This window comes from Symphalangus syndactylus, chromosome 20, assembly GCF_028878055.3.
Source record: "Symphalangus syndactylus isolate Jambi chromosome 20, NHGRI_mSymSyn1-v2.1_pri, whole genome shotgun sequence".
Lineage (NCBI taxonomy): Eukaryota > Metazoa > Chordata > Mammalia > Primates > Hylobatidae > Symphalangus > Symphalangus syndactylus.
Window position 1 is genome coordinate 22,725,089 of NC_072442.2, and position 27,599 is coordinate 22,752,687.

General features: G+C 41.8%; 2 long non-coding RNA genes across 9 annotated transcripts in view; one reads left to right on the plus strand and one right to left on the minus strand.

Moving 5' to 3' along the window:
* Positions 1–2,277, minus strand: part of LOC134735198 (uncharacterized) — a 58,595-nt gene extending 56,318 nt beyond the window's left edge. The window contains exon 1 of the long non-coding RNA XR_010118025.1: positions 2,241–2,277. This is a non-coding gene — a long non-coding RNA (uncharacterized lncRNA). The remainder of the gene's footprint in view (positions 1–2,240) is intronic.
* A 76-nt stretch (positions 2,278–2,353) lies between these two features.
* The window catches only part of LOC129469367 (uncharacterized), a 41,631-nt gene continuing 16,385 nt past the window's right edge, over positions 2,354–27,599 (plus strand). Inside the window, exons 1-3 of one of the 8 annotated variants that reach the window (XR_010118015.1) lie at positions 2,354–2,572; positions 5,559–5,640; positions 18,760–18,903. This is a non-coding gene — a long non-coding RNA (uncharacterized lncRNA). Of the gene's footprint in view, positions 2,573–5,533; positions 5,657–18,759; positions 18,904–27,599 lie in introns of all 8 variants that reach the window. The other 7 variants (XR_010118014.1, XR_010118013.1, XR_010118016.1 and 4 more) reach the window with 7 other exon arrangements.

Here is a 27,599-nt window from a genome sequence, read left to right on the forward strand (position 1 = left end):
ATTTTCACCTGATATACTATTCTAGGGTAGGTGTTTTTTTCCTTCAGCACTTTAAATATGTCATGCCACCTCTCTCCTGGCCTGTAAGGTTGAAATGTCTGCTGCCACACTTATTGGGGTTCCATTGTATATTATTTGTTTCTTTTCTTTTGCTGCTTTTGGGAGCTTTTCTTTAACCTTGAACTTTGGAAATTTGATTATTACATGCCTTGAAGTAGTCTTCTTTAGGTTAAATCTGCTTTGTGTTCTATAACCTTCTTGTAGTTGGATATTGATTTCTTTCTCTGGGTTTGGAATGTTCTCTGTTATTATCCCTTTGAATAAACTTTTTACCCTTATCTCTTTCTCTAGCTCCTCTTTGTCCAACTTGCCACTCTGTGCCTTTTAAATGGAACATTTAGACCATTTACATTCAATGTTAATATTGATATGTGAGGTTTTTAATCCTGTTGTGATGTTGTTAGCTGGTTTCTTTGTAGTCCTGATTGTGTAGTTGCTTATAAGGTCTGTGAACTATGTATAATACTTAAGTGTGCTTTTGTGGTAGCAGGCATCACTCTTTCATTTCCATATCTAAATGGATATGGAAATCCATTTAGATATCTTTCATCTCTTAGGATATCTCGTAACACTAGTCTAGTGGTAAAAAATAAAGTCCCTTAACAATTGCTTGCCTGGAAAATATTTTATTTCTTCTTTGTTTACCAAGCTTAGTTTGGGAGGACATCAAATTCCTGGTTGGACTTCCTTTTCTTTGAGAATACTGAAAATAGGTCCCCAGTCTCTTCTCATCTATAAGGTTTCTGCTGAGAAGTCCATTGTTAGCCGAATGGGGTTCCCTTGTAAGTGATCCGACACTTTTCTCTAGGTGTCTTTAACATTTTTTCTTTGGTATTGACTTTGGATACTCTGGTGACTATCTGCCTTGGTGACATTTATCTTGTATAGTATCTTGCAGGTGTTCTCTAGGTTTCTTGTGTTTGGATGTCTGCCTCTGTAGCAAGATTAGGAAAACTTTTTTGAATTATTCCTTCAAATAAGTTTTCCAGTTGTTTACTTTTTCTTTTTCTCTCAGGAATTCCAATCTTTTGTATATTTGGTTGCTTAACATAATCCTATGTTTCTAAAAAATTTTACTCATTTTTAAACAATTCTTTCTTCTTTATTTTTGTGTGACTGAGTTAGTTAGAAATATTGGTCTTCATCTCTGAAATTCTTCCTTGTGCTTGGTCTAGTCTATTGATAGAGATTTCAATAGTATTTTGAAATACTGTAAATGAGTTTTTCAATTTCTGAAGATCTGATAAGTTTTAAAAAGATGCTTATCTCTTCCTTCATTTTCTGGATTGCTTTAGTAGTTTCCTTGCGTTGATTTTCAGCCTTGTCTTAGATCTCGTTGAGCTGCCTTGCAATCCATGCTTTGAATTCTCTGTCATTTCTGAGCTTCCTTTTTTGTTAGGGTCCATTGCTGGAGAGCTAGTGTAATCTTTTGGTGGTGTCACAACATTCAGATTTTTCATGGTGCTAGAATTCTTACACTGTTTCCTTCTTATCTGGAGAGGCTAGCACTTCTAATTTTTGTAATTATTTTCATGTGGAAAGAATTTTTTTCTTTCCCTTTCTCCCCCACCCCATCTCTAGGAGGGTATAGCTGCAGAGTATGTTGAGTAGGGCCTTCTGGCTTTGCTTCTGTACCCTATGCACTTCTGTTGGCAGGTTTTACATTGGGCTGTGGTATTTGATCTACAGGCCAGTAGATGGCGCTTAAGGGTAATTGTCAGCCGCGGCACAAGCAGATGAGTATGTATCTGATCTTTGTTTACTGTGAAGTTCTCTCTATTGTCTCAAGAGGTGGGCTGGGCAGTGGAGAGCCCCCTACCCTAAGCTTTCCTGTTCTTGGAGGGTAGCTGGAGCCCCTGGCTTGCCTATGAAGGCCCCAGTAGTGAGTGCAGGCACCAGCCCTGATGACAGTGGCTGGGTGGCTCCAGGTGAAATGCGCTGAGGTCTCTTTGGGGTGAGGAGGTTAGGGGGCTGTACTGGCTCCCCATCCTACATAGGCAGGAACAGATCACACCCCTGTTCTGGGCGGGGTTGGTGACTCCTAGTTCAGACACACATAGTCAATCTCTGGACCCCTACGTGGTTGAGAGCCACAGGAAACTGTTTTGTGAGCCTCCGTGGGAGTGGTTTGGGGGCAGAACCTTGTAACTCAGCCCAAGAGAGCTAGCTTTATGGCTCACCTGTTTTCCGATGTGGTAGCACTGCTGCTTCACGTGAAGGGTGGGGCGGGGAGAGCTCCACCCCAGCCCCTTACGTGGTTGGTTATGGTGGCGTCCGCTGATTGGGTCGACCTGACCTCGGGCCCCGGAAGAAGTTGTCGGGTGGCAGCAGAGTTGGAATGGGATAGGTAGTTCCCCAGTTTCCAGGACCCAAGACGGCCTGCTGGGATAGGGTATATAAGTCCGGAAGGGGCTGGACCAGGGACAGGCTAGCCCAGACTTCAGGTACTGGCTGTGATGAGGAGGAGTGGGCTAGTCCCCCGAGTCGGTCACCAGCTCAACTGAACTCTCAGGTGAGGGCAGGCAGAACACTTGGGCGGTGGAATCCCAAGGGAGATCAAAAGCTTGGGGGTTGGGTTTTCAGAAGGGCTCTGGGCTGCAGCTGAAAATGTTTAGATGGGGCAGGGTGGCTGTGCTGTGGGTCTTTCGCCGGGGAGGGCAGGACCCCTCAGCTGGGGCAATGGGAACGGGGCACTCTTGCACTTCCCTCCCACACAAGCAATGCTGAATTTCACTGTTGCGGGCACACAACGGTGCAAAGCCTCCTCTTCCCACGCTGGCCTGGAGGTGGTAGGGATGGAGCCAAAAAGTTTGTTGCTGGCCTCAGGGAACTGGGCTCTCAAAGGAACCGAGCCATGGCCATAATTTCAGGAGGGGGCGGGAAGGGCTTTGTGGGCCGGAAGCCAGCGAGCCCCATTTGGCAGGGAACAGCAGACGCGGGGAGTCCTCGGTTACACAGTCTCCTCCTTCTTTTCTCAGCTGAGGCATCAGTGCTGAAGGCACACGAAGGTGTTCAGCCTCCTTGTTCCCTCCCAGACCCGGGGGCAACAGGGGTGGAGGGGGAGGCAGAGGCAGCAGAGATCGAAAAGGGCACCTCAATGAGTTCTGCACGCAGAGGAACACTGAGTCTCGACTGCGGTGTTCGGGCAGGAATGGGGCGGGTGCACTGGGTGCCAGAAGGTGGTGAGCCTCATAGTGTATGCGGAGAGTTGCCTGGTGTGCAGTCTGTCCACTGCTCCTCCATATCTTGGCTGTGGCATCAAATGTGTCCAGTCTTCTTGTTCCCTCCTTGGCCTGAGGGCAGCAAAAGCGGAGGCAGTGGCAGTGGCGACTGTGGAGGGCTTGTCAGTTACCTCTGGGGAACTTGATCCTGGAGGAACGCAGAGCCACTACGAGCCACAGTGTTCAGGCGGGATCAGGGCAGCTGTGCTGGGACCCCAAGCTGGAGACCCTGTCTGGTGAGGAGCAGTGGGGATGGGGGTGTTGTGCAGTGTGCCGTTTGGCCTCTCCTCAGTACCACAGCTGCGGCATCTATCCTAGGGTTGTGCAGAAGAGCCTGGCCCCACTTATTGGCAGGGCTGCATGGGGATCAAAGGCCCATGGGGTTCCACGTGGGCTTGAGTGTGCCTCTGCACAGACTCTCTGTAGGTCTGGAGGCTTACACAGTGGGGTGGGGCTTAGTCAAGGGACTCTCCCATACCCTGAATTGCAAAGATCTGTGGTAAGTGTGGATTTCTCTGCCTTAGGGAGCTTCTCCCTGCCCCAGCTTTGCTTCTCTCTGTTCTCTGTGGGTCCCATCACTTCCTCGAAGAAAATCCGAGCATTATCTCAGCCTATTCACTTGTAGAGTTAGTATTTACTTACTACTTTGTGTTCCTCTCTGAGAGAGAGGCAGGCACTAGCTGCTTCTACTCAGTCATCTTGAACCAGAACCTGATACTCTTCTTTTTTTCTTCTGAGGCGGGGTCTTGCTCTGTAACCCAGGCTGGACTGCAGTGGTGTGACCTCAGCTCACTGCAGCCTCAACTTCCCAGGCTCAAATGATCTTCCCACCCCAGCCTCCGGAGTAGCTGAGACTACAGGCACACATCACCATCCTCAGCTAATTTTTGTATTTATTGTAGAGACGAGGTCTCCTCACGTTGCCCAGGCTGGGCTCGAACTCCTGGGCTCAAGCGATTCACCCACCTCAGCCTCCCAAGTTGCTGGGATTACAGGGAGGGGCTGATACTCTTTTTCTTATAAATGACTCAGACTTTTGTGTGGCTGCCAATGGAGTCTGTTTTTACATTCCGACAAGTATATTTTGGGTTACATCCCAGTGTTGACTACTCAGTGTTAAGCTTCTCAGACACAGGGTAGGCCTCTATGATATATAGATTTGGGTGTTCTTTTAGTTCGAACACATTTTATTCCATTATCATTCTAAATATTTGCTCCATTCTACTGCTTTATTTTACTCTTTGACGGATTCCAATTATATATACACTAAAAATCCATTGACTATCTTCTCGTTAATCTGTTTTTTTCATTTTACATTTTAAAATAACTTAAAAGGTGTAATTAGGTTGTTTGTAACACAAATGATAAATGCTTGAAGGAATTGCTACTCCATTTTCCACGATGTGATTATTGTGTATTGTGTATTGCATGCCTGTATCAAAATGCCTCATGTACCTCATAATATATATACCTACTATGTATCCACAAAAATTTTTTTAAAATGAATATACCACTGCTTTTCCATTTGTCAAGTGAAGAACTTCTGGGTTATTTCCAGGTTTTGACTATTATGAATAGAGCTATTAAGAATAATAAAATACCATGGCCAGCATACTGAATGGGGAAAAGCTGAAAGCATTCCTCCTGAAAACTGGAACAAGGCAATGATGCCCTTTCACTTTTTTTTTTGGTAAAAAAAAAAAAGCTATTGTAAAAGGGGTTGAGTTCTTGATTTGATTCTCTGCTTGGTCGCTGTTGGTGTGTGGAAGAGCTATTAATTTGTGTACATTAATTTTGTATCTAAAGACTTTGCTGAATTATCCTAGGAGCTTTCTGGAGGAGTCTTTAGGGTTTCCCAGGTAAATGATCATATCATCAGCAAACAGGGACAGTTTCATTCCCTCTTTACTGATTTGGATGTGCTTTATTTCTTTCTCTTGTCTGATTGCTCTGGCTAGGACTTCCAGTACTATGTTGAGGAGTGGTGAGAGTGGGCATCTTTGTCTTGTTCCAGTTCTCAGAGGGAATGCTTTCAACTTTTCACCATTCAGTTTTATGTTGGCTGTGACTTTGTCATAGATGGCTTTTAATATATTGAGGTATATCTCTTATATGCCGATTTTGCTGAGAGTTTTAATAGTAAAGTGATGCTGGATTTTGTCAAATGCTTTTGCTGCATCTATTGAGATGATCACGTGGTTTTTGTTTTTAATTCTGTTTATGTGATGTATCACTTTTTTTTTTTTTTTAAGATAGAGTTTTTCTCTTGTTGCCCAGGCTGGAATGCAATGGCACAATCTTGGCTCACCGCAACCTCTGCCTCCCGGGTTCAAGAGATTCTCCTGCCTCAGCCTCCCAAGTAAGTGGGATTACAGGTATGCACCATCACGCCTGGCTAATTTTGTGATTTTTTTTCTAGTAGAGATGAGGTTTCTCCATGTTGGTCAGGCTGGTCTCAAACTCTCAACCTCAGGTGATCCGCCCACCTTGGCCTCCCAAAGTGCTGGGATTACAGGAGTGAGCCACCGCACCCAGCTGTATCACATTTATTGACTTGCGTATGTTAAACCATCCCTGCATCCCTGGTATGAAACCCACTTGGCCATGGTGGATTATCTTTTTGATATGTTCTCGAATTTGGTTAGTTAGCATTTTGTTAAGGATTTTAGCATCTAATGTTCATTAGGGATATTGGTCTGTAGTTTTCTTTTTGATTATGTCCTTTCCTGGTTTTGGTCTTAGGGTGATACTGGGTTCATAGAATGACTTAGGAAGGGTTCCCTCTTTCTCTATCTTGTGGAATACTGTCAAAAAGATTGTTACCAATTCTTCTTTGAATGTCTGGTAGAATTCTGCTGTGAATCCGTCTGGTCCTGGACCTTTTTTTTTGTTGGTAATTTTTAAATTACCATTTCAATCTTACTGCTTGTTATTGGTCTGTTCAGGACATCTAATTTTTCCTGATTTAAGCTAGGACGGTTGTGTCCTAGCTTAAATCAGTTGTTATCCATCTCTTCTAGGTTTTCTAGTTTACGCATGTAAAGGTGTTCACAGTAGCCTTGAATGATATTTCACATTTCTGTGGTGTCAGTTGTAATCTCTTCCGTTTCATTTCTTATTGAGCTTATTTGGATTTTCTGTCTTCTTGATTAATCCTGCTAATGGTGTATCAATTTTATTTATCTTTTTAAAGAACTAGCTTTTTGTTTTATTTATCTTTTGGATTTTTTTGTTTTAATTTCATTTAGTTCTGCTCTGATCTTGGTTGTTTCCTTCCTTTCTTCTGGGTTTGGGTTTGGTTTGTTCTTGTTTCTCTTGTTCCTTGAGGTGTGACCTTAGATTGTCTGTGCTCTTTCAGACTTTTTGATGTAGGCATTTAGGACTATGAACTTTCCTCTTAGCATCACCTTTGCTGTGTCCCAGAGGTTTTTATAGGTTGTGTCACTATTGTCATTCAGTTCGAAGAATTTTTAAATTTTCATCTTGATTTCATTTTTGGCCCAACGCTCATTCGAGAGCAGGTTATTTAATTTCCATGGTTTTGAAGGTTCCTTTGGAGTTTATTTCCAGTTTTATTCCACTGTGGTCTGAGAGAGTGCTTGATATAATTTCAATTTTCTTAAATTTATTGAGGCTCATTTTGTGGCTATCATATGGTCTATCTTGGAGAAAGTTCCATGTGCTGTTGAATAGAATGTGTATTCTGCGGTTGTTGAATGGAACATTCTGTATATATCTGTTAAGTCCATTTGTTCCAGGATATAGTTTAAATCCATTGTTTCTTTGTTGGCTTTCTGTCTTGATGACCTGTCTAGTGCTGTCAGTGGAGTATTGAAGTTCCTCAGTGTTAGTTTGTTGCTGTCTCTCTCATTTCTTAGATCTATTAGTAATTGTTTCATAAATTTGGGACCTCCAGTGTTAGGTGCATGCATGTCTAGGATTGTGATAGTTTCCTGTTGGACAAAGCCTTTTATCATTATATAATGTCCCTCTTTGTGCTTTTTTTTATTATTATACTTTAAGTTCTGGGATACATGTGCAGAATGTGAAGGTTTGTTACATAGGTATACATGTGCCATGGTGGTTTGCTGCACCCATCAACCCATCATCTACACTAGGTATCTCTCCTAATACATCCCTCCCCTAGCTCCCCACCCCCGACAGGCCCCATTGTGTGATGTTCCCCTCTCTGTGTCCATGTGCTCTCATTGTTCAACTCCCACTTATGAGTGAGAACATGTAGTGTTTGGTTTTCTGTTCCTGTTAGTTTGCTGAGAATAATGGTTTTCAGCTTCATCCATATCTCTGCAAAGGACATGAGCTCATCCTTTTTATGGCTGCATAGTATTCCATGGTGTAGTTGTGCCACATTTTCTTTATCCAGTCTATCATTGATGGCATGTGGGTTGGTTCTAGGTCTTTGCTATTGCGAATAGTGCTGCAATAAACATACGTGTGCATGTGTCTTTATAGAAGAATAATTTATGATGTTTTGGGTATATACCCAGTAATAGGATTGCTGGGTCAAATGGTATTTCTGGTTCTAGATCCCTGAGGAATCGCCACACTGTCTTCCACAGTGGTTGAACTAATTTATGCTCCCACCAACGGTGTGAAAGCGTTCCTATTTCTCCACATCCTCTCCAGCATCTGTTGTTTCCTGACTTTTTAATGATTGCCATTCTAACTGGCATGAGGTGGTATCACATTGTGGTTTTGATTTGCATTTCTCTAATGACCCAGTGATGATGACCTTTTTTGCATATGTTTGTCAGCTGCATAAACGTCTTCTTTCGAGGAGTGCCTGTTTATATCCTTTGCCCACTTTTTGATGTGGTCGTTTGTTTTTTTCTTGCAAATTTGTTTAAGTTTTTGTAGACTCTGGATATTAGCCCTTTGTCAGATGAATAGATTGCAAAAATTTTCTCCCATTCTGTAGGTTGCCTGTTCACTCTCATGATAGTTTCTTTTGCTGTGCAGAAGCTCTTTAGTTTAATTAGATCCTATTTGTCAATTTTCACTTTTGTTGCCATTGCTGTTGGTGATTAAGTCATGAAGTCTTTGCCCGTGCCTATGTCCTGAATGATATTGCCTAGGTCTTCTTCTAGGGTTTTTATGGTTTTAGGTACTGCATTTAAGTCTTTAATCCATCTTGAGTTACTTTTTGTATAAGGTGTAAGGAAGGGGCCCAATTTCAGTTTTCTGCATATGGCTAGCCAGTTTTCTCAACACCATTTATTAAATAGGGAATCCTTTCCCCATTGCTTGTTTTTGTCAGATTTGTCAAAGATCAGATGGCTGTAGATGTGTGACATTATTTATGAGGCCTCTGTTCTGTTCCATTGGTCTACATATCTGTTTTGGTACCAGTACCATGCTGTTTTGCTTACTGTAGCAATTGTAGTATAGTTTGAAGTCAGGCAGCTTGATGCCTCCAGCTTTGTTCTTTTTGCTTAGGATTGTCTTGGCTATATGTGCTCTTTTTTGGTTCCATACGAAATTTAAAGTAGTTTTTTCTAATTCTGTGAAGAAAGTCAATGGTAGCTTGATGGGGATAGCATTGAAACTATAAATTACTTTGGGCAGTATGGCCATTTTCATGATATTGATTCTTCCTATCCATGAGCATGGAATGTTTTTCCATTTGCTTGTGTTCTCTCTTATTTCCTTGGGCAGTGGTTTGTAGTTCTCCTTGAAGAGGTCCTTCACATCCCTTGTAAGTTATATTCCTAGGTATTTTATTCTCTTTGTAGCAATTGTGATTGGGAGTTCATTCATGATTTCGCTCTCTGTTTGTCTGTTATTAGTGTATAGAAATGCTTGTGATTTTTGCATATTGATTGTGTGTCCTGAGACTGCTGAAGTTGCTTATCAGCTTAGGGATATTTTGGGCTGAGACGATGGGTTTTTTGAAATATACAACTATGTCATCTGCAAACAGAAACAATTTGACTCCCTCTCTTCCTATTTGAATACCCTTTATTTCTTTCTTTTGCATGATTGCCCTGGCCAGAACTTCCAACACTATGTTGAATAGGGATGAGAGAGCATCCTTGTCTTGTGCCGGTTTTCAAAGGGAATGCTTCTAGCTTTTGCCCATTCAGTATGATATTGGCTGTGGGTTTGTTATAAATAACTCTTATTATTTTGAGATATGTTTCATCAATACCTAGTTTATTGAGAGTTTTTAGCATGAAGGGGTGTTGGATTTTAACAAAGGCTTTTTCTGCATCTATTGAGATAATCATGTGGTTTTTGTTATTGATTCTGTTTATGTGATGGATTACGATTATTGATTTGTGTATGTTGAACCAGCCTTGGATAAGCTTTTTGATGTGCTGCTGGATTTGGTTTGCCAGTATTTTATTGAGGATTTTAGCCTCAATGTTCATCAGGGATATTGGCCTGACATTTTCTTTTATTGTCGTGTCTCTGCCGGGTTTTGGTATCAGGATGATGCTGGCCTCATAAAATGAGTTAAGGAGGATTCCTTCTTTCTGTTTTGTTTGGAATAGTTTCAGAAGTAATGGCACCAGCTCCTCTTTGTACCTCTGGTAGAATTTGGCTGTGAATCCGTCTGGTCCTGGGCTTTTTTTTGATTGGTAGGCTGTTAATTACTGCCTCAATTTCAGAACTTGTTATTGGTCTATTCAGGGATTTGACTTCTTCTTGGTTTAGTCTTGGGAGGCTGTATGTGTCCAGGAATTTATCCATTTCTTCTAGATTTTTGAGTTTATTTGCATAGAGGTGTTTATAGTATTCTCTGATGGTAGTTTGTATTTCTGTGGGATCAGTGGCGATATCCCCTTTATCATTTTTTACTGTGTCTATTTGATTCTTCTCTCTTTTCTTATTAGTCTGGCTAGCCATCTATCTATTTTGTTAATTTTTTCAAAAAACCAGTGCCTGGAATAATTGATTTTTTGAAGGGTTTTTTTATGTCTCTATCTCCCTCAGTTTTACTCTGATCTTAGTTATTTCTTGTCTTCTGCTAGCTTTTGAATTCGTTTGCTCTCACTTCTCTAAAGTTCTACTCTGATCTTAGTTGTTTTAATTGTGATGTTAGGGTGTCTATTTCAGATCTTTCCCACTTCCTCCTGTAGGCATTTACTGCTATAAATTTCCCTCTAAACACTGTGTTAGTTGTGTCCCAGAGATTCTGGTACATTGTGTCTTTGTTCTCGTTGGTTTCAAAGGACTTCTTGATTTCTGCCTTAATTTTGTTATTTACCCAGTAGTCATTCAGGAGCAGGTTGTTCACTGTCCTTGTAGTTGTGCAGTTTTGAATGAGTTTCTTAATCCTGAGTTCTAGTTTGATTGCACCGTGGTGTGAGAGACTAATTGTTATGATTTTCATTCTTTTGCATTTGCTGAGGAGTGTTTTACTTCCAATTATGTGGTCAATTTTGGAATAAGTGTGATGTGGTGTTGAGAAGAATGTATATTCTGCTGATTTGGGGTGGAGATTTCTGTAGATGTCTATTAGGTCCTCTTGGTTCAGAGGTGAGTTCAAGGCCTGAATATTCTCATTAATTTTCAGTCTCATTGATCTGTCTAACATTGACAGTGGGGTGTTAAAATCTCTCACTATTATTCTGTGGGAGTCTAAGTCTCTTTGTAGGTCTCTAAGAACCTGCTTTATGAATATGGGTGCTCCTGTATTGGGTGCAAATATATTTAGGAGAGTTAGCTCTTCTTGTTGCATTGATCCCTTTACCATTACCATTGTAATGCCCCTCTTTGTCCTTTTTGATTTTTGTTGGTTTAAAGTCTGTTTTCTCAGAGACTGGGATTGCAACCCCTGCTTTTTTTTTTTGCTTTCCATTTGCTTGGTAAATATTCCTCCATCTTTTTATTTTGAGTGTATGTGTGTCTTTGCATGAGAGATGGGTCTCTTGAATGTAGCACCCCAATGGGTCTTGACTCTATCCAATTTGCCAGCCTGTGTCTTTTAATTGGGGTATTTAGCCCATATACCTTTAAGGTTAATATTGTTATCTGTGAATTTGATCCTGTCATTATGACGCTAGCTGGTTATTTTGCCCAGTAGTTGATGCAGTTTCTTCATAGTGTCGATGGACTTTATAATTTGGTATGTTTTTGCAGTAACTGGTACCGGTTGTTCCTTTCCATATTTAGTGCCTCCTTCAGGAGCTTTTGTAAGGCAGGGCTGGTGGTGACAAAATCTCTCAGCATTTGCTTGTCTGTAAAGGATTTTATTTCTCCTTCGCTTATGAAACTTAGTTTGGCTGAATATGAAATTCTGGGTTGAAAATTCTTTTCTTTAAGAATGTTGAATATTGGCCCCCACTCTTTTCTGACTTGTAGGATTTCTGCCGAGAGATTCGCTGTTAGTCTGATGGGCTTCCCTTTGTGGGTAACCCGACCTTTCTTTCTGGCTGCCCTTAACTTTTTTTCCTTCATTTCCACCTTGGGGAATCTGACAATTATGTGTCTTAGGGTTGCTTTTCTCAAAGAGCATCTTTGTGGTGTTCTATTTCCTGAATTTGAATGTTGGCCTGTCTTGTTAGGTTGGGGAAGTCCTCCTGGATAATATCCTGAAGTGTGTTTTCCAACTTGGTTCCATTCTCCCTGTCAGTTTCAGGTATACCAATCAAATGTAGGTTTGGCCTTTCCACATTGTCCCATATTTCTTGGAGGCTTTGTTCATTCGTTTTTATTCTTTTTCCTCTAATCTTGTCTTCACGCTTTGTTTCATTGAGTTGATCTTCAATCTCTCGTATCCTTTCTTCTGCTTGATCAATTTGGCTATCAATATTTGTGTATGTTTCACAAAGTTCTCATGCTGCGTTTTTCAGCTACATCGGGTCATTTATGTTCTTCTCTGCACTGGTTATTCTAGTTAGCAATTCCTCTAGCATTTTTTTCAAGGTTCTTAGCTTCCTTGAATTGGGTTAGAACATGCTCTTTTAGCTCGGAGGAGTTTGTTATTACCCACCTTCTGAAGCCTATTTGTGTCTATTTGTCAAACTCGTTCTCCGTTCAGTTTTCTTTCCTTGCTGGCGAGGAATTGTGATCCTTTGAAGGAGAAGAGGCATTCTGGTTTTGGGAATTTTCAGCCTTTTTGCACTGATTTTTCCTCATCTTTGTGGACATATCTGGCTTTGGTCTTTGATGTTGGTGGCCTTCCGATGGGGTTTCTGTGTGGACGTCCTTTTTGTTGATGTTGATGCTTTTCCTTTCTGTTTTTTAGTTTTCCTTCTAACAGTCAGGACCCCTGCTGCAGGTCTGCTGGAGTTTGCTAGAGATCCACTCTAGACCCCGTTTCCCTGGGTATCACCAGCGGAGGCTGCAGAACAGCAAAGATTGCTGCCTGTTCCTTCCTCTGGAAGCTTTGTCCCAGAGGGGCACCTGCCAGATTCCAGCCACAGCTCTCCTGTATGAAGTGTCTGACAACCCCTGCTGGGAGATGTCTTGCAGTTAGGAGGCATGGTGGGGAGGGTGCTGAGGGACCCGCATGAGGAGGCAGTCTGTCCCTTGGCAGAACTTGAGTACTTTGCTGGGAGATCTGCTGCTCTCTTCAGAGTTGGCAGGCATGAACGTTTAAGTCTGTTGAAGCTGCCCACAGCTGCCCCTTCACCCAGGTGCTCTGTCCGAGGGAAATGGGAGCTTTATCTATAAGCCCCTGACTGCAGCTGCTGCCTTTCTTTCAGAGATGCCCTGTCCAGAGAGGAGGAATCTGGAGAGGCAGTCTGGCTACAGTGGCTTTGCTGAGCTGAGGTTGGCTCTGCCCAGTTCAAATTTCCAGGCAGCTTTGTTTACGCTGTGAGTGGAACACCGCCTACTAAGCCTCAGTAATGGTGGATGCCCTTCCCCCCACCAAGATGTAGCATCCCAGGTGGACTTCAGACTGCTGTGCTGGCAGCAAGAATTTTAAGGCAATGGATCTTAGCTTGCTGGGCTCTGTGGGGGTGGGATCCGTTGAGCTAGACCATTTGGCTCCCTGGCTTCAGCCCCCTTTCCTGGGGAGTGTATGGTTCTGTCTAGCTGGCATTTCAGGCACCACTGGGGTATGAAAAAAAAACTCCTGCAGCTAGCTCAATGTCTGCCCAAACGGCCGCCCAGTTTTGTGCTTGAAATCCAGGGCCCTGGTGGCATAGGCACCCAAGGGAATCTTTTGATCTGCGGGTTCTGAAGACCTTGGCAAAAGTGTAGTATCAGGGCCAGAGTGCACTGTTCCTCACCGCACAGTCCCTCACGGCTTCCCTTGGCTAGCGGAGGGAGTTCCTCAACCCCTTGTACTTCCCGGGTGAGGCAACACCCCACCCTGCTTCTGCTTGCCCTCCATGGGCTGCACACATTGTCTAACCAGTCCCAGTGAGATGAGCTGGGTACCTCAATTGGAAATGCAGAAATCATCCGCCTTCTGCATTGATCTCCCTGGGAGCTGCAGATGGGAGCTCTTCCTGTTCAGCCATCTTGCCAGCCACCCCCATGTCTGTCTTTTTTAACTGCTGTTGCTTTAAAGTTTGTTTTGTCTGATATAAAAATAGCTACTCCTGCTCACTTTTGGTGCCCATTTGCTTGAAATGTCTTTTTCCATCTTTTTACCTTAAGTTTTTGTGAGTCCTTATGTGCTAGGTGAGTCTCTCAAAGGCAGCAGATGGTTGGTTGGTGAGTTCTAATCTATCCTTCAGTTCTGTATCTTTTAAGTGGAGCATTTAGGCTATTTACATTCAATGTTAGTATTGAGATGTGACGTATCATTCCATTCATCGTGCTATTTGTTGCCTGTATATCTTTGTTTTTTGTTTTTTTGCTTTTTAAATTGATTGTTTTATACGTCCCGTGAGATTTGTACTTTAAAGAGGTTCTGTTTTGATGTGTTTCTAGGATTTGTTTCAGGATTTAAAGCTCTTTTTAGCAGTTCTTGTGGTAGTGGCTTGGTAGTGGTGAATTCTCTCAGCATTGGTCTGAAAAAGACTGTATCTTTCCTTCATATATGAAGCTTAGTTTCACTGGATACAAAATTCTTGGGTGATAATTGTTTTGTTCAAGGAAGCTGAAGATAGGGCCCCAGTCCCATCTAGCTTGTAGAGTTTCTGCTGAGAAATCTGCTGTTAATCTGATAGGTTTTCCTTTATAGTTACCTGGTGCTTTTGCCTCACAGTTCTTAAGTTTCTTTCCTTAGTCTTAACTTTAGATAACAATAACCTGATGACAGTGTCCTTAGGCAATGATCTTTCGGCGATGAATTTCCCAGGTGTTCTTTGTGCTTCTTCTATTTGGATGTCTAGGTCTCTAACATGGTCAGGAAGTTTTTCTTGATTATTCCCCCAAATATGTTTTCTAAACTTTTAGATTTCTCTTTTTTCTCAGGAACAACAATTATTCTTAGGTTTGGTCGCTTAACGTAATCCTAGACTTCTTGGAGGCTTTGTTCATATTTTCTTTTTTTGTCTTTGTTGGATTGGGTTAATTCAAAGACCTCGTATTCGAGCTCTGAATTTCTTTCTTCCACTTGTTCAATTCTATTGCTGACTTTCCAGAGCATTTTGCATTTCTAGAAGTGTTTCAGGAACGTTGTTTCCTGAAGTTTTTATTGTTTTTTATTTACGTTATTTCCTTAAATATTTCTCCCTTCACTTCTTGTATTATTTTTTGGATTTCCTTGCATTGGGCTTTGCCTTTTTCTGATGCCTCCTTGATTAGCTTAATAACTAACCTCCTAAATTCTTTTTCAGATACATCAGGTATTACTTCTTGGTTTGGGTCCATTGCTGATGAGCCAGTGTGATTTTTTCAAGGTGTTAAAGAAACTCGTTCTTAAATGAGAATAAAAAAGAAATTTATTAATTGCAAAAAGCAAATTGTAACTGCACAGTGGGGAAACCTGGCAGATGTCACTTTGTCCAGATGATCAGAGTTAACATCATCAGGAATGGAACTAATCACTATCAAGTGCCTTCTAATACCTCGAACTGAGAACCGTAACAGCCCTTCTATGGTATTCGTGCCCAAAATGCGTAACCTGAATCTAATCATGAGAACACATGGAATGACCCAAAATCATACTCTGCAAAATAATAGGCCAATCCTCTTCAATAGCGTCAAAGATATGACAAAGACTGATTAACATCTCCAGATTAAATGAGACTTAAAAGAAATGAAAGCTCAATACAATGCACGATCTTAGATCAAATCCTAGACCAGAATTATTTCTCATTTGCCGTAAGACATTTGTGGCACAACTGATAAAATTCAATAAAGTCTGTAGATTAGATAATAGTATCAGTGTTAATTTACTGATTTTGATGATGGTACTGTAAATGTCCTTTTAGGAAATACCCACTGAAGTATTTAGAGGTAGATGGGAACTTTGTCTGCTACTTATTTTCAAATATCTCAGGAAGAAGAATGGTAGAAGGAGGCACAGGGACAAGGAGAGAGAAGGCCATCAGGATCATCTGTTGTCAAAGGACTCTGGGCACGCTGACATCCAATACCTAATTTTAAACTTTTGATTGTTTTATTATTATTTTGTTAGAGATGGGGTCTTACTCTATTGCCCAGGCTAGGATGAAGTGACATGATTATCACTCACTACAACCTTGAACTCCTGGAATCAAGCGATCCTCTTGCCTCAGCCACCGGAGTAGCTAGGACTGCAGGAGCACACCACCACACCCAAATAACTTTTTGTTGTTTTCTTCTGGAGAGGGGATATCTATGTTGCCCAGGCTGGCCTCATAAGATCCTCCCACCTCAGCCTCCTCCTGCTGATATTATAATTTAAATATTTGCCTTTCACTATGCTCAAAGTTTTACTTAGCTTTGTTGAAAGTAGGGCCAAGCGTTGATTGTTAATTTGTGAAACAAAAGATATGACTTCTTTCCATGCTTGGGATACAGAGGAGCATAGAGGAACAGAAGCTTAGGAAAACCATTATGTCAAGCCAACTAGAAACTATCAGAGGCCTTGGTACAGCACTTTATTGCAAGAAGTGGCCTCAGACTACCAGGACAGATCTGTGGAACATGGAAGCATTCCTGGAATTCTCAGAAATCTTAATAGAAAGAAGCTAGGTTTAAAAAACAAAAACCTTTGTCTATTTACACATAATGAGAGCTCAGACAATATTAGTGGGTACTAAAAATCTCAGTGACACTGATATCTGGAGAATTTAGATACATTCCAATTTCAAATAAATAATTTTTTCTGCTATAAAGTAGAATAAATTAAACAAATACCTTGACCCTTCCTCCATTGCCCCTTGTGTCAAGTCTAGAAGTAAGAGAAAGGGGAAACACAGGTGCCGTGGAGTTGTTGGTCATATAGATTCCCCAAAAAACAAGGAGAACCTTATCCTGGTGTTCAGAACCAAATCACATACATTGCAAATGTGATCAATGCCTTGAACAGGGAAATAGCTAAGAAGTACATTTTGGGGAATGAGGTATTTACAGCCTTACGCAAAAGAAAATAAAAGGCTGTAGGAGGGTGGGGTGTGATAGACGTGGGGATGCACTCCCTAGATCCCCTTTTAAAGGACTTGCTGCCCAGATGTGGAGAGGGCACTCAGCAAACAGCCTGCAAATGTCAGCTCCTTTGAAGTCTGCCTCAGCTGCAGAGCCACCTTGCCTGGGGTCACAATCCCTTCCCAGAAAGTTCACAACTGGCCCCTGAGCAAGGCTACATTCCTCCTCATGTGGGGATCCAGGCTGACAGAAGGTCTCTGTCTGAGACATTGTCAGTCTTGAGGCAGAAAGAAACAAGTGTATGGAGGATCTAAATGGTGGCTCTGAAAGCTCTTGTTCAGGGTAGCACACATCATTTCTACTCATATTTATTTGGCCAAAACAAAGCACATGGCCCAGCTTGATTACAATGGAGTATCAAGTGTAATCCTAAGAGCATAAGAAAATATTTTGGAAAGGAATACAGTCAGCCAGGCATGGTGGCCCATGCCTATAGTCCCAGCTACTCAGAAGACTGAGGCAGGAGGATTGCTTGAGCCCAAGAGTTTAAGTCCAGCCTGGGCAACATGTCTCTTAAGAAAAAAAAAACCTATCAAAAATATTTGCTCACAAATATTCACTTTTATTCCTTTTACATACCTTTCCTTCCTTAGAGAAATAACAAAAATTCCATTATAATGCGATGCCCCATCATAAACAAAGTCCAGATCATGTGATGGTCTTTATATCAGGCCTGGGTATGACTCCTTTGGAGATGTATGAATTAAAAACACAAGTTATCACACGTACACACACACATTATACAACAGTGAAGCAAATAGTAACAGAATAACATTTAATAATCCTCTCATTTGATAGGCCAGGAGTGGTGGCTTATGCCTATAACCTCAGCACTTTGGGAGGCCAAGGCAGATGGATCCCTTGAGTATGGGAGGTTGAGACCAGCCTGGACAACATGGTGAAACCTCATCTCTAAAAAAAAAATTACAAAAATTATCAGGCATAGTTGTGTATGCCTGTGATCGCAGCTATTTAGGAAGCTGAGGTGGGATGGATATTGCACAATGACAACACAGCCTGGGCGACAGAGTGAGACCCTGTCTCAAAAAAAAAAAAAAAAAATCACCTCTTATTTGGGAAGGGGAAGAATGGGAGGCGCAGAATAGTCCCTGTTCCATAGAAATTTTGAAATGCTGTTGGGCAGACACTGTGAGGCACTTTTACCCAGGGGTGGGGACTGTTCCCCGTGGTTCTGATTCTAGTCAGTGGTTGCCCATGGCTTTTTCCTCCATTTCACTCCAGCCTTACTGAGGTATGACTGACAAATAAAATTGTATATATTCACAGTGTACAACATGATGTTTTGATACATTTATACATTGTGGAATGATTAAACTCAGCTAATTAACATATCTGTCACCTCACGTAAGTATGTTTTTTGATAAGAACAATTAAGTTCTACTCTCTTGGGAATTTTTAAATATACAATACATTATTATTCCTTGTAGTTGCCATGCTGTACAATAGATCTCCAGAACTTATTCATTTTGTCTAACTGGAACTTTTTACCATTTGACCAACATTTCCCCATGCTCCGACCTCTGCCCACCATCCAGCCCCTGGCATTCTTTCTTTGCTTCTATGAATTCGACTTTTTTAGATTCTGCATATAAGTGGAATCATATAGTAGTTGTCCTTCTGTGGCTGGCTTATTTCCCTTAGCATAATGTCCTCCAGGTTCATCCACGTTGTTGGAGATGACAGAATTTTCTTCTTTTCTAAGGCTGAATAGTATTCCTGTGTGCGTGTGTGTGTGTGTGTGTGTGTGTGTGTGTGTGTGTCATACTTTCTTTAACCACTCATGCATCAATGGGCAGTTTTGGTTAATTCCATATCTTGGTAATTATTAATAATGCTACAACAAACATGAGATTGTAGATACCTCATTGACCTACTGATTTCATATCTTTCAGACATATACTCAGAAATAGGATTGCTTCATCATATGATAGTTATGTTTATTTTTAATTTTTTTTAGAAATTGGATTTCACTCTGTTGCCCAGGCTAGAGTCCAGTGGTGGCATCCTAGATCACTGCATCCTCAACCTCCTGAGCCCAAGTGATCCTCCTGCCTCAGCCTACAGAGCAGCTGGGAACACAGGCTCATGCCACCATGCCCAGGTAATTTTTAAAAATGTTTCGTAGAGATAAGGTCTTGTTATGTTGCCCAGGCTGGTCTCAGATTCCTGGCTTCGTGTGATCCCCCTGCCTTAGCCTCCGAAAGTGCTGAGATTACAGGTGTGAATCACTTAGCCTGGCCTATTTTTAATTTTTTGAGGAACCGCCATATTGTTTTCTCTAATGGCTGCACTAATTTAAGTTCCCACCAACAGTGTGCAGATACTCCCTTTTCTCCACATCCTTGCCAACACTTATCTTTTGTCTTTTTAGTAATAGCTACAAGAGTATGAGATGATACCTCTTTGTGCTTTTAATTAATATTTCCTTCATTATTAGTAATATTGAACACTTTTTCGTATACCTATTGGCCATTGAAATGTCTTCTTTTGAGAAATGTCTACTCAGATCCTTTGCTCGTTTTTAAATTAAATTATTTGTTTCCTTGCTATTGAATTGTTTGAGTTCTTTTTATATTTTAGATACTAACCCCTTATTAGATGTATGGTTTGCAAATATTTTCTCTCCTTCTGTAGGTTGTCTCCATTCTGTTGATAATTTCCTTTGCTGTGCAAAAGCTTTTTAGTTTTATGTCATTCATTTGTCTTTTTTTGCTTTTGTTGCCTGTACTTTTGGGGTCATATTCCAAATATTCATTGCCAAGACCAACATCAATAAATTATCCTTTGGGTTTTCTGCTAGTGGTTTTATAGTTTCAGCTTTTACATGTAAGTCTTTAATCAATTTCGAGTTTATTTTTATATGGTATGAGATAAGGACCCAATTTCTATATGGTATGAGATAAGGACCCAATTTCATTCTTCTGCATTGGATATCCAGTTTTCCCAACACTATTTGTTGGAAAGAGTATCCTTTCACCATGTATGTTCAAGGTAACTTTCTCAAGGTTGCTTGGCCTATGAATGTGTATATTTATCTCTGGGATCTCTATTCTGTTCCATTGGTCTATATGACTCTCTTTATGCCAGTACCATGCTGTTTTGATTACTATAGCTTTGTGCTACATTTTGAAATTGGGTAGTGTAAAGTCTCCTGCTTTGTTCTTCTTGCTCAAGATTGCTTAGGCTATTTGGGATCTTTTGTGGTTCTATAGAAATTTTAAGACTGTTTTTCTATTTCTGTGGAAAATGTCCTTAGAATTTTGATAGAAGTTGTAGTGAATCTGTAGTTCACTTTGGGTAGAATAAACATTTCAACAATATTAATTCTTCCAATCCATGAACATGGGATATCATTTCATTTATTAGTGTCATCTTCAATTTCTTTCATCAATGTTTTATAATTTTTAATGTGCAGATCTTTCACTCCCTTTGTTCAACTTATTGCTAAGTTTTTTTTTTTTTTGGTAGCTATTGTAAATGGGATTGGTTTTCTTGATTTCTTTTCTTCCCTTTTTTTTTTTTTTTGAGACAGAGTCTCATTTTGTCACCCGAAATGGAGTGCAGTGGCTTGATCTTGACTCACTGTAACCTCCACCTCTTGGGTTCATGTGATTTTGCCTCCTCAACCTCCCGAGTAGGTGGGATTACAGGTGTCCACCACCATGCCCAGCAAATTTTTGTAGTTTTAGTAGAGACAGTGTTTTACCATGTTGGCCAGGCTGGTCTCAAACTCCTGACCTCAAGTGATCCACCCACCACAGCCTCCCAAAGTGCTGGGATTATAGGTGTGAGCCACCACACCTGGCTGATTTCTATTTTGCATAGTTGTTACTGGACAGAAACACTGCTGATTTTTGCATTACTGGTTTTGTACCTTGCAACTTTACTGAATGTGTTAATTAGTTCTAATAGTTCCTGTGGAGTTTTTAGGGTTTTCTTGTAGGGAGACCCCCTGAAACTATTGCTACAGAATAAAAGGTGAAATGCTCCTGATTATTATAAATACAAAATTGCATGCAGGATTGTGTAAAGACAATGCAAGGTTGGGCTGCCTGAATGAGCCAACAGCACATGATGTGCCTCCCCCTGCAGAGAGCCTATAAATGGACGTGCAGTCAGGGAGGTTTCACATCACCAGTATTCCTATCCCAGAAAAGCAGATGTTCATAGCTCTGGGAATGGAATACGACCCCTGGGAACGGAATACGACCCTTGTGGAGAGCCTATAAACGGACGCATGAGGGGCAGCTGTTCATATGTATAAGATAGGGTTTTAAATGCCCTTATCTTGCCACGGCTCTTCTAGGTCTCTTTAGGATTAAGGCATACTCCCTTCTGAGAATTTGTGGTCTAACCAGTTGTCTAGTTTCACATTCTGTTTCTATTGATTGCAACCAGCTTTTGCTGCAACTGTTACTGCTGATTAATATCTTGCTAAACATAGGTTATGGATAGACTGTGTTTCTGTTTTAAGGCTCTGTTAAAAATCACTGACACACACACTATATTGTAATTCTTATCTCTGTATTCTGCACTTCTGCATACCAATGTTATGTTAAAGAATTACTTCATCCCCATGTGACCATCTCACCTCATAATCAAAGACCCTAAATCCCTCACTAACCTACCCCCACCCTCACTAAACTTAATAATAAATGCTGGTATATCCAGTGCATTTGCAGCATCGCAAGACCAGAAGGCGGTGACCCCCCTGGACCCAGCTTTCACTATCTCACGTGTGTCTTTTATTTCTCAACCTGCTGATCCACCTAGGAACAAAGAAAGAGCCCCATTGCATTGCAGGCTGCTGGCTAGATCCCGCAATATTTTCTGTATATAATATCATGACATCTGCAAACACAGATAATTTTATTTTGTCCTTTCCAATTTGGGTGCCTTTTATTTCTTTTTCTTGCCTAATTGCTCCAGCTAAGAATTCGGTATCTCTTGAATAGAACCCATGGTTCCTGATTTCACTTCAAGAGGGTGTCATTATCTTTTTCCACTTTTTTTTTGATATGGAGTCTCACTCTGTCACCCTTCTTCCGCTTTTAAAGTGGAAAGACTCCCTTTTCTATTATTTTCTTCAACCACATTTAAAGCGGGAACTGGGAACTGTACCTTCCTTTAGAACTGACCAGCTTCCTCAACCTACTGCTGGCCCAAAGAATGTTGGAGTCCAAGGGTTATATTAGTCTCAAAGTGTCACAGTTTTTGCTTTCTGGATTTTAAAAATCTAGGTATGGCTCCTTGGCAATTTAACTTTCTCAAAAACATCTTGTTGTTTTTCCAAATCTGTATGGTCCCAGTTAACTCTGTGTGCTAATACAATTCAATATTTTTGAGATGTGCTTCTCTCTTTAGATTTAATTATATTACCTTGAATTAGCTGGCTTTCATCAGAAAGCAATGCACTCAAGCTCTTTTCTCTGAGCAATTTTGTCCACCAAAAGGATTTATTGGCTGACATCTTAGTTCATTCAGAGGTTTCCACCACAGGTTTAATAGCTACTTATTAACTGCCTCTTTGCCAAAGACTAAGTTTGAATTTCTGTCTTTGTTACCTAAAGACATTCTCAGATTTTTTATTAGTTGAAGAAAAGAAATATTTGCAACTTCTTATTCTAAAAGTCCAAAAATATGTAGACCATTTTCTTCCCTTCCTGCTTGCAAAGAGTTTAGTATTTTTCCAAGCACATTGTTCTCCCAAGTTTTGTATTACCCTACCTAGTAGCAATCAAACTATATTACCAGCATCTGTTTCCTTGCTTCTTCCCTCAAATCCACAGGCTCATTTAATACATTATCTTCATTCTAAGTTATTAAAGGTGACTGTTTTGTCCAGTCTTTCACTGCTACAAAGCAGGGGTTGCCATCTTCCCAGCCACCAATAATATTTTCCTCATTGCCCGTCACTCAGCCCTGGAACCAAAGCCACAGTTTGTTATTTTGTTATGCAGCATCCCACTCTAAGCACCAATTTCTGTATAAATCAGAACTAGCCAGATTTTGTCATGGTAACAAATTATCCCCAAAGTTTCCGTGACTGTTTAAAAATAACAAATGTTAATTTCTTTCTTAAACTACATGTCTGTTGTGGATCCCATTTGGCTCTACTCTTCATTGTTTTCATTCCAGGACCCAGACAAAGCAGCCAAATCTGGGTCATTGCCTGTCTTATACCAGAAAGAAAAAAGAACATGGCAGAAACACTCAATGACTCTTCAGAATTCTTCTTGGAAGTAACACATGTTATGCCTGCTTATATTTCATTGATCATAACAAGTCACATTGCCAAGCCTGACACCAATGAGGCATAGAATATGATCTACTTCTGGGTAGGGACATCAACCTTATCAAACAGTATTTCAATTTACCACACCATCTTTTGCTCCAAGATGACTGTACCAGATTCTGGCATCTTGTCCACATTTCAGCCAGCAGAAAAGAATTCACACTCTTTTCAAGGGCACAATATGAAAATTACACACATTACCTTCCAATATTCCATTGGCCAGGCCTTGGGAAAAAGCCATATCTATCTGCTTTGGAGCATGGGAAACATAGTTTGTGGTTTTTTGTTTTGGGGTATTTTTTTGTGTGTCTATCTTCCCCACTACCCCCAAAACCACACAGTTCCTACCTGGGCATCCCTATAGTGGGTTTTTTGTTTTGTTCTGTTTTTCTTTTTAATCTGGTCCAATAATTGTGTCTTACTTGGAATTTAGTCTCAACACTATTGAATAAATAACAACAATCCAGTCTCCACTATAGGCTCTGCACAGCTGCCAATGCTAACGTGGAAGATGGCAAGGATTCCTGTGCCTTGTCCTCTCACTCTGGGCGCACAGGCTGCAAGTTGGAAGGGCAAAAAAAGGTTCTCTCTCCAGGTGTGAAACACGTGGGCATGTAGAGCTGGGACATGGAGTGCCATACAACTGCCATCTGCAGGGTCCAGGTGATGGATGCCTTCCTTGGGTGTCAAGCGGAAAACTAACAAGAGAACTGTGTTGTCATCTGAGGAGAATGTAATCACTCTTTCCACAGCTGTTGCATGTCCCTGTGGGTACAGCAGAGCAATCACTGACCTCTCTGCCAGCAAGAGTGGGTGGTCCAAAGAATCAGAGACAGAGAGTAGTAGAAGGCTTTCTTAGTGCACTTGTCCTGACCCCTGGTGGATCTTGTTATCAAGTGTCCAACAAAGATTGGAACATTCCAGGGGATTAATTCTTCAAATAGGACACCATGAATCTGTCCTTTGGAACTCATCAGAGGCAGAATTTACAGTTTCATCAGTTTTATTTTCAGAAATTCTCTACAATTAAGAAGATAATTTACTAAAAACAGTATTTCCTACCTCTGTGGTGTGTGTCACACACACTGATTAGAAGTGCTATATAAAAGAAAATTCCAAATCGAATGACCTTCAAAATTTGCCTATTAATATACAGTGTGTCGTGGAAACAGTTCCATTCATTCAGAGAACTTTTGCATGCTTGTGGTTGATCAGTTTTAAAAAAAGAGAATAGTAATAAATAAAGTACAGTTTAAAACCCAGAATTGGCAGGGTATGGTGGCTTATGCCTGTAATCCCAACAGGTGTGACTAGGGTGAGAGGAGTGACACAGGGCCCGGCAAATGCAAGGGTGGATCATCTCTTCATTTAACATTTTTATATTTTATTCATCAAAAATGTTTGCATTAATTTTGATTTTAAAATATTGTTTATCTTGGTCACTGAGAGGTGGTGTTTCTTTGGTGCCCTCCTCAATTTTGCACTAGCAAGTGCCTCACTCTCCTGCCTCACTCTCCTTACCCAGCCCTCCCCATAGGCTCGTTGTCTTAAGTGCTGTGATGATTTCTATATAGGGATTCTACATAGGCCAATATCCTCATTTTGTACACTTTAAACAAGTGCGATTTCATGTATGTCGATTATAGCTCAATACAGTTATTTTTATAGTAATATATAAAGCAATAGAGCACAGGCTCTGTGCACTCGTCGCCTTTCCCTGCAGCTGTGGTCTCCGTCCTAGTTTCTTGCATCTCCAGAACCCAGAGGCCAAGACAATCCCCCAGGGTAATGCTGCTGGCGCGAGACTCCTGCTGCAGGCATCTTCTTTGGCTCCTCCTGAGGTGGGGTGCTGCGCTCAGAAGCTTAGGCCCGCACCCACCTCCTTACCCCACGCCCCTCCCCAGCCCCCTGCTGCTCGCGCGCTGCAGAGATTGATGCCCACCCACCCCTTTTCCGGACAGGCAAGGATTAGACGGGGTCCAACCCCAGGGGACACTGGCCTTCACGCCCACCAACAACTGGTCAGGGTGAGGATCCCCAGACCCTCCGGGATGAGGGGAGAATCTGAAGTTCGCAGGGTCTGCGAAAGAGGCTGGAGAAAGCTCATTTGCAAAGAAAAAAAAAAAAAAAGACGCGGAAGTGTCTTCAGGGCCCTCAGAAGTGGTTTAAATTCTCCGCAAGGAAACCGAGGCGGGTACTGAGGTCGGTCTCGCCCTTTCCAGGGCGCGCAGTGAGGTCACCCCGGGAGTGGCTGTCACTGCGGGAGGAGAGCAGCCCAGGGAACTAAAGATGCGTCCGGTTACCAGGGAGACGTCCTGGACACGTGTGGTCATCCCTGCGGGAATGAGGTTGAGTGATTCCTTAGGTCAGGCACTGCGGTTAAGTCCTGCAATCCCAGCAAATTCACAGGCAGCGGCAGAGGCGGGAGGATTTTTTTTTTTTTTTTTTTTAGCCAGGCCTGGTGGCCCTAAACTGTAGTGCTAACTACTCAGGAAGCTAAGGCAGGAGGATCCCTTTAGCTCAGGAGCTGGAGGCTGCAGTGAGCAGTGATCGCACCACTGCACTACAGCCTGGGCGACAGAGCTAGTTCCTGTTTCAAAAAAGAAAAAATTCCTCAAATGTTAATTATGAAATATTTCTGACTTACAAAAAAGTGTATCACCACCGGCGCAACCACTTCCACCTTAGCAAGTGAAGCCCCACTACAATGGAAGCGTCAGGCGTATCCTCCCGGGCCTCTTTCCCTCCCTCCCCGGCCCTTCCCTCTTCCGATTTCCCTCCCGCCCTTTCCCCTCCTCCTTTCTCGTCCCTCCCCTCCTGACCTCGACTTCCTTCCCTTCTCTGTCTAAGGGGCAGGGCGGAAGATCGAGCCTCAACGCTGCCCCACACCCACGCTGGATTTAAAACCCACGCTGTAGGCGTCTGTCTCCGAGGTGGCAGCGTTTTCCTGTCCTCTCCAGGACTGGGAGAGTGCAGCGCTCCTCGTTCCCTTTCCTGGTGCAGGAAAGTGAGACCGCCTTCAGTCTTCTCTCTGCGCCTCCCCAGACCCTCAGCTCTCCAGTGATTCTTATGGCCCTGCACTGGGAGGGGGTCATCCATTCAGCAAAAAGTCACCGAGGGCCCAAAAGGTTTTGCCAGAGAAATAGGACGGCTGAAAATGTTGCCCTGATGGTACAAACGGAATAACCCCGTAGGTGCACATAACTAGCTATTTTCTGAGGGTATCAAAAGCCACTATGGGTGGAGTGGCTCATGCCTGTAATCCCAGCACTTTGGAAGGCCAAGGTGAGAGGATGGCTTGAGGGGAGTTCAAGACGAGCGTGGACAATTCTGAGGGACTCCGTAGCTACAAAAAAAAAAAAAAAAAAAAAATTAGCCAAATATGGTGAGCACGCCTGTAGTACCAGCTACTGAGAAGCCTGAGGTGAGAAGATCACATGATCCCAGGAGTTTGAGACCAGCTTGGGCAACAAAGGGAGACCTCCTCTCTACAAAAAAGAGAAACAAAATTAGCCAGGCTTGGTGGCCAGCGCCTGCAGTCCTAACTACTCAGAAGGCTGAGGTGGGAGGATCCCTCGAGCCCAGAGTTTCCAGGATGTAGTGACTGCACTCCAGCCTGGGCAACACAGCAAGACCCTGTCTCAAAAAAAAAAAAAAAGAAAGAAAGAAAAGAAAAGCCAATGCATACTGCTGGTGAGGCAGGATAGGTAGGCAAGTATGTAACCATGTTCTCCGGAAGCAGCAACCATGGTTATAAAATAACTATCATATGATCCAGCAATCCCATTTCTGGATATATATCTTGTTTTACATTAAATTTCAATTGCAAGCACCCTTTTCTGGGTATATATCTAAAAGATATGAAATCAGTATGTCAAAGAGGTATCTACACTCACATGTTCATTGTAGTATTATTAATAATTACGAAGATATGGAATTAAACTGTCCATCGATGCATGAACAGATACAGAAAATGTGTTACATACACACACACACACACACACACTCAAACACACACCACACAAAATGAAATACTCTTCAGCCTTAGAAAAGAAGAAAATCCTGTCATTTGCAACAACATGGATGAAGTTGGAGGACATTATGCTAAGTGAAATAAGCCAGGCACAGAAGGACAAATACTGCATGATGCCAACTATATGTGGAATCTAAAATAGTTGAATTCATGGAAGCAGAGAGTAGAAGAATGGCCAGGGGCCGGCTGGGGGACAGAGGTCAGGGAATGGGGAGATGTTGGTCAAAGGATACAAGGTTTCAGTTAGGATGAATAAGTTCTGGAGATCAATTGTACAACACGGTGACTATAGAGAGTAATAATGTATTGTATACTTAAGGGTATTAGAAACCAAGATCTGGATCCCCATTGCTATTTATTTGTTTGTTCAATTTGTTAATGTTGACTGTTGTGGATTTTTTTTTTTTTTTTTTTTTTTTTTTTTTTTGAGACAGTGTCTTGCTTTGTCACCCAGGCTGGAGTGCAGTTG